Raw genomic sequence first — 11,595 nt, 5'->3', positions numbered from 1 at the left:
CAGGGAGAGGCCCACTGAAGAAGAATTGAGGCTTCAGCCAAAAGCTAGCATCAACTATAAGACCTGTGAGTGATGGACTCCAGCTCCTAGATTTGGAACCTTTCAGCTGAGGCCTCTGGTGTCAGAAATGCTGTTCTTGCTCTGCCCTGTCCAAACTCCTGAAACACAAAATCCATGAACATAATAAAGGGTTGTGTTAGACTGCTATACTTTGGGATAATTTCTTATAAGTCATTAATAAGTGGAGTAAGCTTATAAGTCATTAATAACTGGAGTAAACGGGAGTTTCAACAGTTAAACTTACAATAAGTATTTTGAAGATCATCTTGCCTTAAAAACTTCAATATCTTTGAGGGAATAATTTGCCATCTTAGAATTTAGAAGAATTGTGTTTGTGTCTATATGAGGGAGATCAGATTATAACAGAGGGTAAATGGGTATGGTATTTTGTATGATCTATAACTCTCTTAAAAGTTTTCCTGGAATTTTAAACTATTTTTCTTTTGATTAAAAAAATAGAGGATGAGATATGAACTCATTACAAGAATAATAAGTTTCAGGATTTGGTAAAATGAAGAGAAAGTTTTGAATGGGCTAAACAGGAATTCAAGGACTGCTTATAATACATTCCAGAGCTCAGCAACTCCTTTTTTATATTGCCTGCTGTTTGGGATTCTATTCATCATTGCTGCCTTCAGTTACAGGTGGGGACATTATTTTGGAAACCTTTCTTTGTATTGTCTTTGTAACCTAGATCTATTGCCCATGACATTTTAGCTATTTAATAACTCTACTGTTCCAGCAAAACCTCCCCAAGGAGCAGTTCAAGCTCCCAATGTCCACCAACCTAAGCTCTCCGTAGGAGCAATGAAAAAACACAGGTGTGAGAAATCTGAGGCTTCCTTCTCCGAGGGCTCTCTCTTCAGTCAGGGGTGTATTTTCCTTAAAAGAGCTTAAGCTCTATGGAGTAGTTAATCTTAGATATTCAGATATGGAAGATTAACCCCCAAAGATTAAGTGATCATTTAAATGCGTTAATTCAAGGTGATTGTTAATTTATTGCCTTCTATTCTCATGATGAACAACAATCCACCCCACTAACTTTATATAAATTACTTTCATCAAATGAGAACAGAAGTGTTTTTGTGAGTAAGGAGAATACATATATTTCATCCAAATGAACAACAGAAAGATAGCACCATGCTTATGTACCTTATAAAAGGTGTGAAGGAGATTCTGAAGTTGCATGACTCTCTCATCTGGTGTGACATTTTTCATTTCAAAGAATATTGGTTTCTGCTTGAGCTTATTGTAAAAAGACAGGATTCCAATATTTGTAGAAACAAAAATAAATTTATTGGCTTTTGTCCTCCCAAAGAGATTTAGGGCTACTGAGTCTAGCAAACCCTATTGATTCAAGAGATACCTACCAAATGTCATTTTTTTGCTAGGCTTTTTTTTATTGATTCTGGAGAGACAAATTAGACATGAAATTTGCCTTCAAAAGGCATATAGTCTCATGGGGAGGTAAGCCATGTATAAAACTAATTAAAATGTAAGGTAATAGAAAGTGAGATGGACTGTATGGAAGGTAGGGACACAGTAAGTGAGAGTTAAGAGGGAGAGAAACTTTGCAGCTGGTGGTAGAAAATTCAAGATGGTGGGATAAAGGGGCTGTGGAGTCAGAGGAAGTTGGTTTCATGGTGGAGATGAACCAGGGGAAATACACAGAGGATTTTTCAAGTGAACAACAAAGGTTTGGTTTGGCTGGAACATCCAGACTAGATGTACATCAGTATTGATGGGGTCCTGCTAAAGGGGAGATTCCTAGGCCCTACCAGACTTACAGACCCAGCTCAATGGAGGGGTCTATAGGGGTGGACCTGAGCAGTCATACATTTAACAGGCTGTTCTTGGGACCATAACTACAGCTGGGTTCAGGGATTTCCAGGCCGAAGGACAAGATTTATAATGGTGAGTGATGAGAGATGACATTGGGAAGGTTGGTTGGTGTCAAATCGTAAAGGGCCTTGACTTCCAGAATGTATATGAGCTTTACTCATTAGTCAGTGGGGGTACTGGGAGAGACTCTTGAGGAATGAACCGACAGATCAGACAGGTACTTCCAGAATGGCGATCAGCTGGTGTGAATAGGATGGATTAGCAAGCCAAAGACCAGAGGTAGGGGAAACAATTAGGTGCCACCTATAATTTCCCATGAAAAAGTAATTGAAGCATGAAATTTAAGAGTGGCAACATCAGGGAGAGAAAAGCATGGGAGGGCTTCTAATCTCATTCACCTGACAATGGTTTGCTTTCATTCCTGGGACGTCTCTGACTTTGATCTTGCCTCTCCTTGAAGATACTCTCAGTAAACCCTTAAACACTTATGACCTAGGCTCTTGTTCTTTGTGGCTAAAGTACATTGTGCTTAAATATATAGAATGGCATTTGCTATCATTATTTTAAGACAAAAGCATATTCATTTCACTGAGTCCTCTGAACTTAAAGATAATTAAGGATGTCTTAATCTGGATGTGACTGACTCTTTGCCAAAATGAGATGGATCAAGAAATGATGGAAGCTGTTGAATTTTTTTATCTGCCCAGCACCTTGCATATGAGTGAACACACAGTAATAACTTTAAAAATCTTGGTTATTTATTTGAGCTCCGATTCCAGTTTCTGAAGATTTTGATTCTGTCCTGATTTTCTTGGGAAGTCAGGATATGCTTTTAAAAATATTATTTCTTCTCTAATAATCTTTTTCTCTGCTCTCTCTCCTCACACAGCCTGTTCTCATAGGCTTAATGGGTCCCGATTACTCACAGGGATGCATAGAGTAGTCCCTTTAGAGGAATAATAGAGGTTGATGACTTCTTGGAATTCCCTGGCCTTTGAACACACTGCACATGTTTGGAAAGTGGCTAAAAATTTGGAACATTACTGTCTTCCACATGAATAATTGCAGCACGTAAAAACAGGTATTCCCAGCAACTCTTTGTAAGGAAACATAGCTAAATGAAAAGAAGAAAAGGCAAATGCTGTGTCCTTTTGTGTGGAAATATCAGAAGAAGAAAATCTTTCTGTCTCAGAAACATAACAGCGTATAAATTCAGATTAATCTTAACAAAAAAAAGAATAAAATGCAAGTGAATCTTGAGGAAAAACTTAAAATTAGTTGCTGTAATCTCTATGGGACTTGTTATAGGCTAAACTGTGTCCCTTCAGAATTCATATGTCGAAGCCCTAAACCTTGGACTTCAGAATGTGACTGTATTTGGAGACAGGATCTTTAAAGAGGTGATTCAGTTAAACGAAGCCGTTAGGATGGATCCTAATCTGATGTGTTTGGTGTCCTTATAAAAAGAAGGAATGTGGACACACATAGAGACACCACAGATGCAAACAAAGAGAAAAGACCATGTGAAGACAAAGTGAGAATGTTCTGTCCCCAAGCCAAGTAGAGGGACTTCAGAAGAAACCACTCCTGCTGACACCTTGATTGTGGACTTCCAGCCTCCAGAACAGAGCAATGAGAAAGCAAACTTCTGTTGTTTAAGCAACTCAATCTGTAATACTGTACTTTGTTATGGAAACCCCGGACCAACAAATATGGACCCCCAGTGCCAAAGGGAAATCAGAGGGCTTAGGAGGAGCCTGGCACCAGTGACAGACTCACCCTGTATGGCACATGCCCAAGCCAGGGCTATTGGGCATCAGTTGATCTTCTACCTCCATCACCAAGGGGTCCCTTACCTCGCCAGAAGAAACCATGAGAAGCAGCTGTTTTCAGGGTTCATCTCCATTTTATCAGATGTGTACATGGTGATATAATGGAGACTGAAAAAAAAAAAAAAAAAACCAGAAGGAGAACATATTTTCAGAATCTCTCTTCATTTTAGCAACTGGTTCAAAGTTGAGATCAAATGAAGATTGTTAAGAAGAAGGACTGCAGGTGATAGGAGAAGGCGACCCCTCCACTGGCTTGCTTTCTGGGGTCCTCCCTCTCTTAAACATGTGCCTCTGCTGCCTGCACTTGACCTGAGATGCAATTCCTTTACTGTGCATTTTGCTCTAATCATTCTGCCCCACTCAGTCACTGCCTGTTTCCACCTCCACCATATTTAGGATTTCAGACTGACTTTTTGATTCTTAAGGCCACATTCACCAAAGAGACTCACTTTCCTTTCTCCCTGCATGACACCCCAAAGCTCTGAGCCAACCCTAGCTGCTCCCACACCAGAATCAACTCATTGAACCCCAGGCTCGGCCAGAGCTCCAGGTTGGCTTGAGAGAGTGAAAAGAAACAAGAATGAGCCCAGTCCAGATACCACCCCTTTGGTTGGGCTCACCACAACCCCAGTGCAAAGAGGAGCAAAATGCCTGCTAATTAACCTGCACCAATAATACCATATTGTATCAAATCTAGGTAGCTATCAGTTGAAAGACACAATATGATTTTATATACCAGTAAAAAGAACAAATACTGTCAAGCAAACACTATCACACTATCAACTGTAAGATACTTTATATTACAGAGTAGTTCAAAGGTTTTTTTTAAAAGTGTGTATTTTAGAATCAATGATGACATGGGATGTATAAGCATGAAAAGGACGTGACTTAAGAACAGTGAACAAATCCTTTTTTTTTTTGCAGGCATATGATTTTATGCTGTGATTTTAAAGTTTGTAATAATTTTTCTGTACTGAACAAGAAATAAATACAGTTTCCTACACCATCCTCAAAATCCATACAACTGAAACCCCATATAGTTTCCCAGGGCAAGGTAATGAAGGCGTGAATTCAGGGTAGATACTGTCCCAGAGGTTTTCACGAATATCTGAGCTTGTGATTATTGTATATGAGAGTGTTTCCAGAGGCTCTTGCTTTTCTTCTGAATGTATTTCTACTGTTTCAGGTTGCCTGATAGCCCTTGTTATCTAAATTCTCATTATCTGAATTATTGCTATCTAAACTAAGACACTAAATAGATGTACCTAGCTTTTTTTTTTTAGGTGGCTGACATCTCTCAATATCTGAACTCTCATTCCTGTCTATCTGAAATCCTTGAACCATCTGATGTGGATAATGTTTCACAACCTGAGATTGAAGATTTCCAGACCTAAATGGACCTTTCCAATGAAAGAATTGCCAGGTTTCTGGTAGGACCATGCTTGTTTAAGCCCTGTCAGTCACCTTCTACGCAGAAGCCTAGCAATTCTTTCATTGGAAACTCCATCATCTAACTATGCGAGGTTGAGCAAGTTACTTTCTTTTTCCCACCTTTGTTTCCCTGTCTGTCCTATGCAACTTACAACTGCCTCATAGAGTTGCTGTGAAAAACAGATGTGATTGATCGTATGTAGATGAGCAGGAGGACTCAGTGACGGAAGCCTCATTCCTGCTGCCAGCTTGTCTGCCGCTCTACCCCTCTGGACACCCACTTCCTTGACCTCTGGCTACTGGTTGGTTTTGGCCAATGGGAGGCACCAGTAAGGAGTTGGGAGCAGGAAAGAAAAAGGAGTTTGGAAACTTATGCCTGAAATCGTCCTGCTTTCTACTTCATTTTGTCCTAGAGAAAGCCCTTTTTTTTTTTTTTTTTTGAGATGTGATCTCAGTTCACTATAACCTCCGCCTCCCAGGTTCAAGCAATTCTGCTGCCTCGGCTTTCCCAGTATTTCCCCTGGGATTACAGGCATGTGCCACCACGCCCGGCTAATTTTTATATTTTTAGTAGAGACGGGGTTTCTCCATGTTGGTCAGGCTGGTCTCAAACTCCAGACCTCGGATGATCCGCCCACCTTGGCCTCCCAAAGTGCTGGGATTACAGGCATGAGCCACTGCCCCTGGCCGAGAGCTCCCATTCTTTACTGGTTCCCTTAACTCTCTTCGTGAACACAGTCCCTGTTAACATCTCTTGTATTATTCCTTTGAGGGCACCATCTGTTTTCTCCCAGGGCCATGACTGTACCCTCTCCCAGCATGCAGGTGGTGACGTTTGCCCCCCGATGGAGTTTGCTGCCTTAAGAAATTTTATCTTAGTGCAGCAGCAGAATGACTTATCCAGAAAACTCCACTATTTGAAACCTGGCTCTGTGCAGGCTTAAACATTTTGTTTATGTGGTGAAAATAAGGAGAACGTCATTCTTGAAAAGGGATTTCTTTTTTAACTTTTGGCCAAACACCCCCTTTCATTCCCTCCTCCTCTTAAGAAAAGAGAAAAAAAAAGAGGATGCTCTGGCTTGTATTTATGAGGGAGTAAGGCATGCAGTTCTCCTTTCAAAGCTGTTCACATGGAAAGGAAACTGGCCTTGACATTTACACAGTCCAGGAGGATTCCAAATAGAATTTGGACAGATTGGGAAGTTACCATCTTGGAGTGTAGGGAAAGCAAGCCTGGTGGGAAGATGTGGTGACATATATGAGGCAATCCATAGATGTTAGGAATGTGCTGCTCCGTATGTGCCTCACTTCTTCAAGATCCAATGGAACTGCCACAAATATGCATATGTTCTTTATGATATCACATGAGAAGACCATCCAATTAAAGCACTCCACACTAAAGGCAAGGAGTATAAGTGCTGCATGTATTTATGATTGCTTAATGTCAACAAAAGGGTCTTTTAAGCACAGCACATTCCTTACCCGGCACTCGCAGATCTTGCTAAACACATCCAAATGCACAAACTATAAAAGAGGGAAGAGGCAGTACCGGCACCAAGCTTTTTGGTTTCTGCATCTGGCCAGCGTCCACTGGGAGAAATGTAAGTCAGAGTTTACCACATGGATTACAAATGTGCTGAATTGCAAGAATGATTATTAAATGAAAATATCCATAGCACCTGCAGCTTGTCCCGGAAAATTCCCCCAGGGTGTTGTGGGTGCTTTTCTAAAAAAATTTTTTTAAGGAAAAAAGGAAGACAGAGTGAGATGCAAATGGCAACTCCAGCTGTTTATAGTAGCAACTCCATTAATGTTCCTGAAGGGCTTGCAGAGTCAATTCAGTCAATGTGAGCTGCTTCCATTCTCAGCATGAGTGTGAGGAGTGGGGGCTAGGGGAATATCATTAGCCTCTTTCCTTTGAGGTTTGGATGATCAAGACAATGAAAATAATAGTAATGTAAATGGAAATTGCTTTAAAAAACAAAGCACATCAGTGCAGGGGGAAGCATGAGGCTAGCTCCATTTCTCTGACCCAGCAGTAGTGTTTATTCTGTTGTAAGGTCAGGGCTTCTTCTAGAAACAGAAACTGAGAGGCTATGTGGATTTTGTTTATTTAATACATGATTGTGTGTGTGTGTGTGTGTATATATATATAGAACACTCTGAACATATGTAATAATATCTGGCTGTGTTTCAATTAGTTTCTGTCTGTGTGTGTGTGTGTGCATGCTTGCACGAGCATGCTCACACATCCATGTATGTTTGTGTGCATGTGAAAAGAAAAATAATAAAGTTAGGGGAAGTTCAGTGAAGTGGTAAATTTTTGGAATTTGAAATGAAAATACCTAGAGTCGAATTATAACCCTATCAGTGTAAGCACTTGGGCAAGTGATTTAACCTTTCTGCACCTGAGTTCCATAATGCAACAGTCCCCAACCTTTTTGACTCCAGGGACTGGTTTCATGGAAGAACATTTTTCCATGGACTGGGGGAAGTTGCAGGGGGGGTGATGGTTTGGGGGATGAAGCTATTCCACCTCAGATTATCAGGCATTAGATTCCCATAAGGAGCACGCAACCTGGATCCCTCGCATGCGCAGTTCACAATAGGGTTCCCACTCCTATAAGAATCTAATGCGTCTGCTGATCTGACAGGAGGCAGAGCGCAGGCAGTCGTGCTCACTTGCCCACTGCTCACCTCCTGCTGTGCAGCCCGGTTCCTAACAGGCCATGGACCTGTACTGGTCTGTGGCTTTGCTAAAAAACATAATTCAATGATACTGTTAAAGCCAAGTAAGACTATTTAGCACCATCATGATAATCACAGGGACCACTGCAGTGGGGTCTTGTGTTCAATTCCAAATGCAGCATGGGCAAGTGGAAGTTTATAGCCAAGGAGCAGGGTGGTGGTCAGAGGATAGAACATTCCCAAGAGGAAACATCAGGGGTAAGGGGGCCTGTGGCTAAACTGACTTAAGAGAATTCTTGCTGAAGGCAGGCCAGGGTGATCAGACATCACCTGGGGATGGTGGATGGAGGATGAAGAAACTGAACACATATCCAGGGTGATGAGATATTGAAGGTGGGGGTTCTTGCTAAACTGATTTAGCAGGGTTCTATGCTAAAAGTGGATTTTATAAGGAAATGAGTAGTAAAGTGTGGCCAAAAAGAATTTTTGTTACCTTGTAGCTTTTAAAAAAACTATTAATGAGCTGTCATAACACAAATATGATAGACAGATAGATATATTTTTTGAGACAGGATCTCACTCTGTTGCCCAGGCTGAAGTGCAGTGGCATGATCATGGCTCACTGCAGCCTTGACCTCTTAGGCTCAAGTGATCCTCCCACCTCAGCCTCCAAAGTAGCTGGGACTACAGGCATGCACCACCAATGCCCAGCTAATATTTGTATTTTTTGTAGAGACAGTGTTTCACCATGTTACCTATGTTGCTCTTGAACTCCTGGGTGCAAGTGACCTGCCCACCTTGGCCTCCCAAAGTGCTGGGATTACAGGTATGCACCGCATTGCCCACCCTATGACAGATAGTTTTAAAGGGCTTTAAGAAGAATATATTTGGACCCTAGTTCCCACCTCTGACCCCCATCCCACCCCCAGCAAACAAGCATAGACTTCTAAAGGAGAGTTCTACTATGTCTCCTAGGCCCTGGAGTTTGTGGTATCAGTGTGGATAACTGGTAAAAAGAGGACTGAAATGAAACTAAGACAAGCTGAATTGATTTACATTATGGAAGGGCAAATAGTTGGGGGAAAGCAGAGACCCAGAAATGTGAAAAGATGGCAGAAAGCTAGAGGAAGGTGAGAGCCACTGACAGTTAAATTTTAGGAGCACTTTTGGCAGTAAGGAAACAGTGAGAAAACAGGTTTTCTCTGTTTTCACCATGCTGTGATCGGCAAAACTTTGGAAAGATAATGATTTAAAGCAAATTTTGAAGAATTGTTTCCTATACGTTGCATTTTGTTATACCTCTTTGCCATTTTCTCAGACTTCAATAAATAATCAAAATTGTTTGCAATCTCTTCTGAATTGATTGTTTATTGAACTGGAACACTGGGGAACTCAGCTTTGCATGTGTTACAGAAAGATAATTTTTAAAATGACCATTGTAAGAATTTTAACATACATTTTGATGTTGAGTAAATAATGAGTTATGTTTTCAGTTATGCTCAGCCTTATGTGGTAAAATGAGAAAAAAAAAAAAGGAGAAATGCACAAGACATAGAACTCTATCTGTATCTCCAGGGCAAAATGCTGAATGGCGGAAGGCTGAAGAAAAGCTAAAAGCTCAGTCCTATTGAGAAGTTCGTCACAGAGCAGACTCCACTGAAGTAATCATATGGCTTTCCTGCCACTCTGAGTCTTTAACTGTCCAAAGGGAGTCCTGAACCCAAGGCTGTTTCAGCTGCATGCGATTGTTAGGATCATTCACTCATACCCCTTTGTTTAGGATAGAGAACAATCAGGCAAAGAAGGGGAAGGACTAACGCAAAGTCAGATAATTAGCTAAGGGCGTCAGAATCCACAGTCAGGGTTGTTAGTACCACATCAAGCTCCCTTGCAAATTATCCTCACAAATCCTAAGCCCACAGGCTCAGGGCTCATCTAAAAGAGATGGACCAGAGAGGTGGAGATGGAGAAAAAAGTCTCCTACCACACACTGGAACCACTTTTACAGAAGTGCCTGTTGTCTCCCCTGCACCCCTGCACCCCTAGCCCCAATAATGCCAGGCAGCAAGCTGCTTCAAAAAGCAAGCAAGCTGCTGCCCCTGCAGTGTTCAGGCCTCCTCCTGGCAGGGTTCCCTCCACCTGAATCCATCTCAGGGAAATGGTCATCACTGACTATGCTGTGCAGAGCCTGCAAAGTGATGTTAATAATCTCGCTGGGCCTTAAACTGAATAACCAAGATTTCACACATGTACCATTCACTTCCCACTTAATATGCACACTCAATTTACACAGGAAGTATGCTTAAGGCTCTTTCAATGACTGTATGTGACTACACATAGGGTTTTTCTTTTATAACAGATTGGCAAATGCCTGAGGTGGTATGAGTGTGGTATTGCTGGAAAACCTTAGTTGAAATTCCTAGACTATATGAAATCCTTTTTAAATCTCCTTATTCTGAAAACATATTTTTTTTTAAAAATTTAAACCACTCATGGGATTTAAAGTAAAAAGTACAAATATACTGTATTTCATGACTGTAATCAAACTGGAAATATTATGCAAACATAGAGCCCTTATATTTTCATTCTTCTACTTTAGGTTGCAATTGTCTATCTCTACATTATGTGCAAACCAAAATGAGAACTGTGGGAATAAAACACATGTTGTGTTCACGTTCTGAATGTTCAAGTATTAGCAGAATTGAGAGATCCATAGAGTCACAAGAAATCATGAAACATTATTTGTGTTGCTGACCCTCTTTCTGCACCCCTCCCTATGATATATGCCTCTTTACTTATTGCAGGTCCCTGGGAGTTTCTTCCAGCTTTTAAACGGGGCAGGAGACTACTTCTACCTTTGATGACTCAGTGTAGCATCCAATAATAGTCACAGAAAAATACGTAAGTATTTTCCTTATGTCTAACCTAATTTCTAAATATAGACTTATACTTCTGGCTATGATGCAGTAGTTTGTGGCAGACTTAAAACTCCTGCCAGGAACAACCAGAAGAGAAGGTTGATTTTTTAAAGTGTCTAAAGGCATGATGGCACTACTAACACAAGGACTTGAGGGGCCAGATACTGGAAGAAAGAAAGCTCAGTGAGGTGAACATGCTGTTTTTCTAGTCAGGACATTTGACAATTTTTAGTATGGGATAAGCGTCAGCCTCAAAAAAAAAAAAAAAATCAGAGAAAACTATCTCTTAGGGCTGGGTGCGGTGGCTCAGGCCTGTAATCCCAGAACTTTGGGAGGCCGAGGTGGGGGGATCACTTGAGGTCAAGGGACTTCCCTGGCCAACATGGTGAAACCCTGTCTCTGCTAAAAATACAAAAAATTAGCGGGGTGTGGTGGCATGTGCCTGTAATCCCAACTACCCGGGAGGCTGAGGCAGGAGAATCCTTTGAACCCAGGAAGCAGAGGTTGCAGTGAGCCAAGATCGCTCCACTGACAGAGAAAGACTCAGTTTCAAAAACAAAAAAACAAAACAAAACAAAAACTTACCTCTTAATGATTTTATTCAAGAGTAAGCAAAGAGGATTATAACCTGGGATGCACAGCTATGGCAAATCTCAGGTGCACCTGAAGAGGAGAAAGTAAGAGGAAGCTTTTATTTGGCAAAAAGGGAGAGGTTTACATAAGCTACTTAGAAAGACTTTTATTGGTTCTGTAGGCTCAAAGCTGGAATTGGCATCAGTTCATTGGTGGAGATGCCGTTACAAGGCAAGTGTTCTTCTGAGAAC

At 41.2% G+C, this 11,595-nt stretch overlaps 1 long non-coding RNA gene across 1 annotated transcript; it reads left to right on the top strand.

Annotated features, from left to right (window-relative positions):
* The first annotated feature begins 182 nt into the window (after positions 1–182).
* On the top strand, positions 183–10,542 carry LOC140713415 (uncharacterized). Its single transcript, XR_012095493.1, has 3 exons — positions 183–429; positions 561–704; positions 9,429–10,542. It is a non-coding gene; the product is annotated as an uncharacterized lncRNA (long non-coding RNA).
* The last annotated feature ends 1,053 nt before the right edge of the window (positions 10,543–11,595 follow it).

This window comes from Chlorocebus sabaeus, chromosome 14, assembly GCF_047675955.1.
Source record: "Chlorocebus sabaeus isolate Y175 chromosome 14, mChlSab1.0.hap1, whole genome shotgun sequence".
Lineage (NCBI taxonomy): Eukaryota > Metazoa > Chordata > Mammalia > Primates > Cercopithecidae > Chlorocebus > Chlorocebus sabaeus.
The sequence above is the reverse complement of the archived record's forward strand: the minus strand, read 5'-3'. Positions and strand labels throughout refer to the sequence as shown.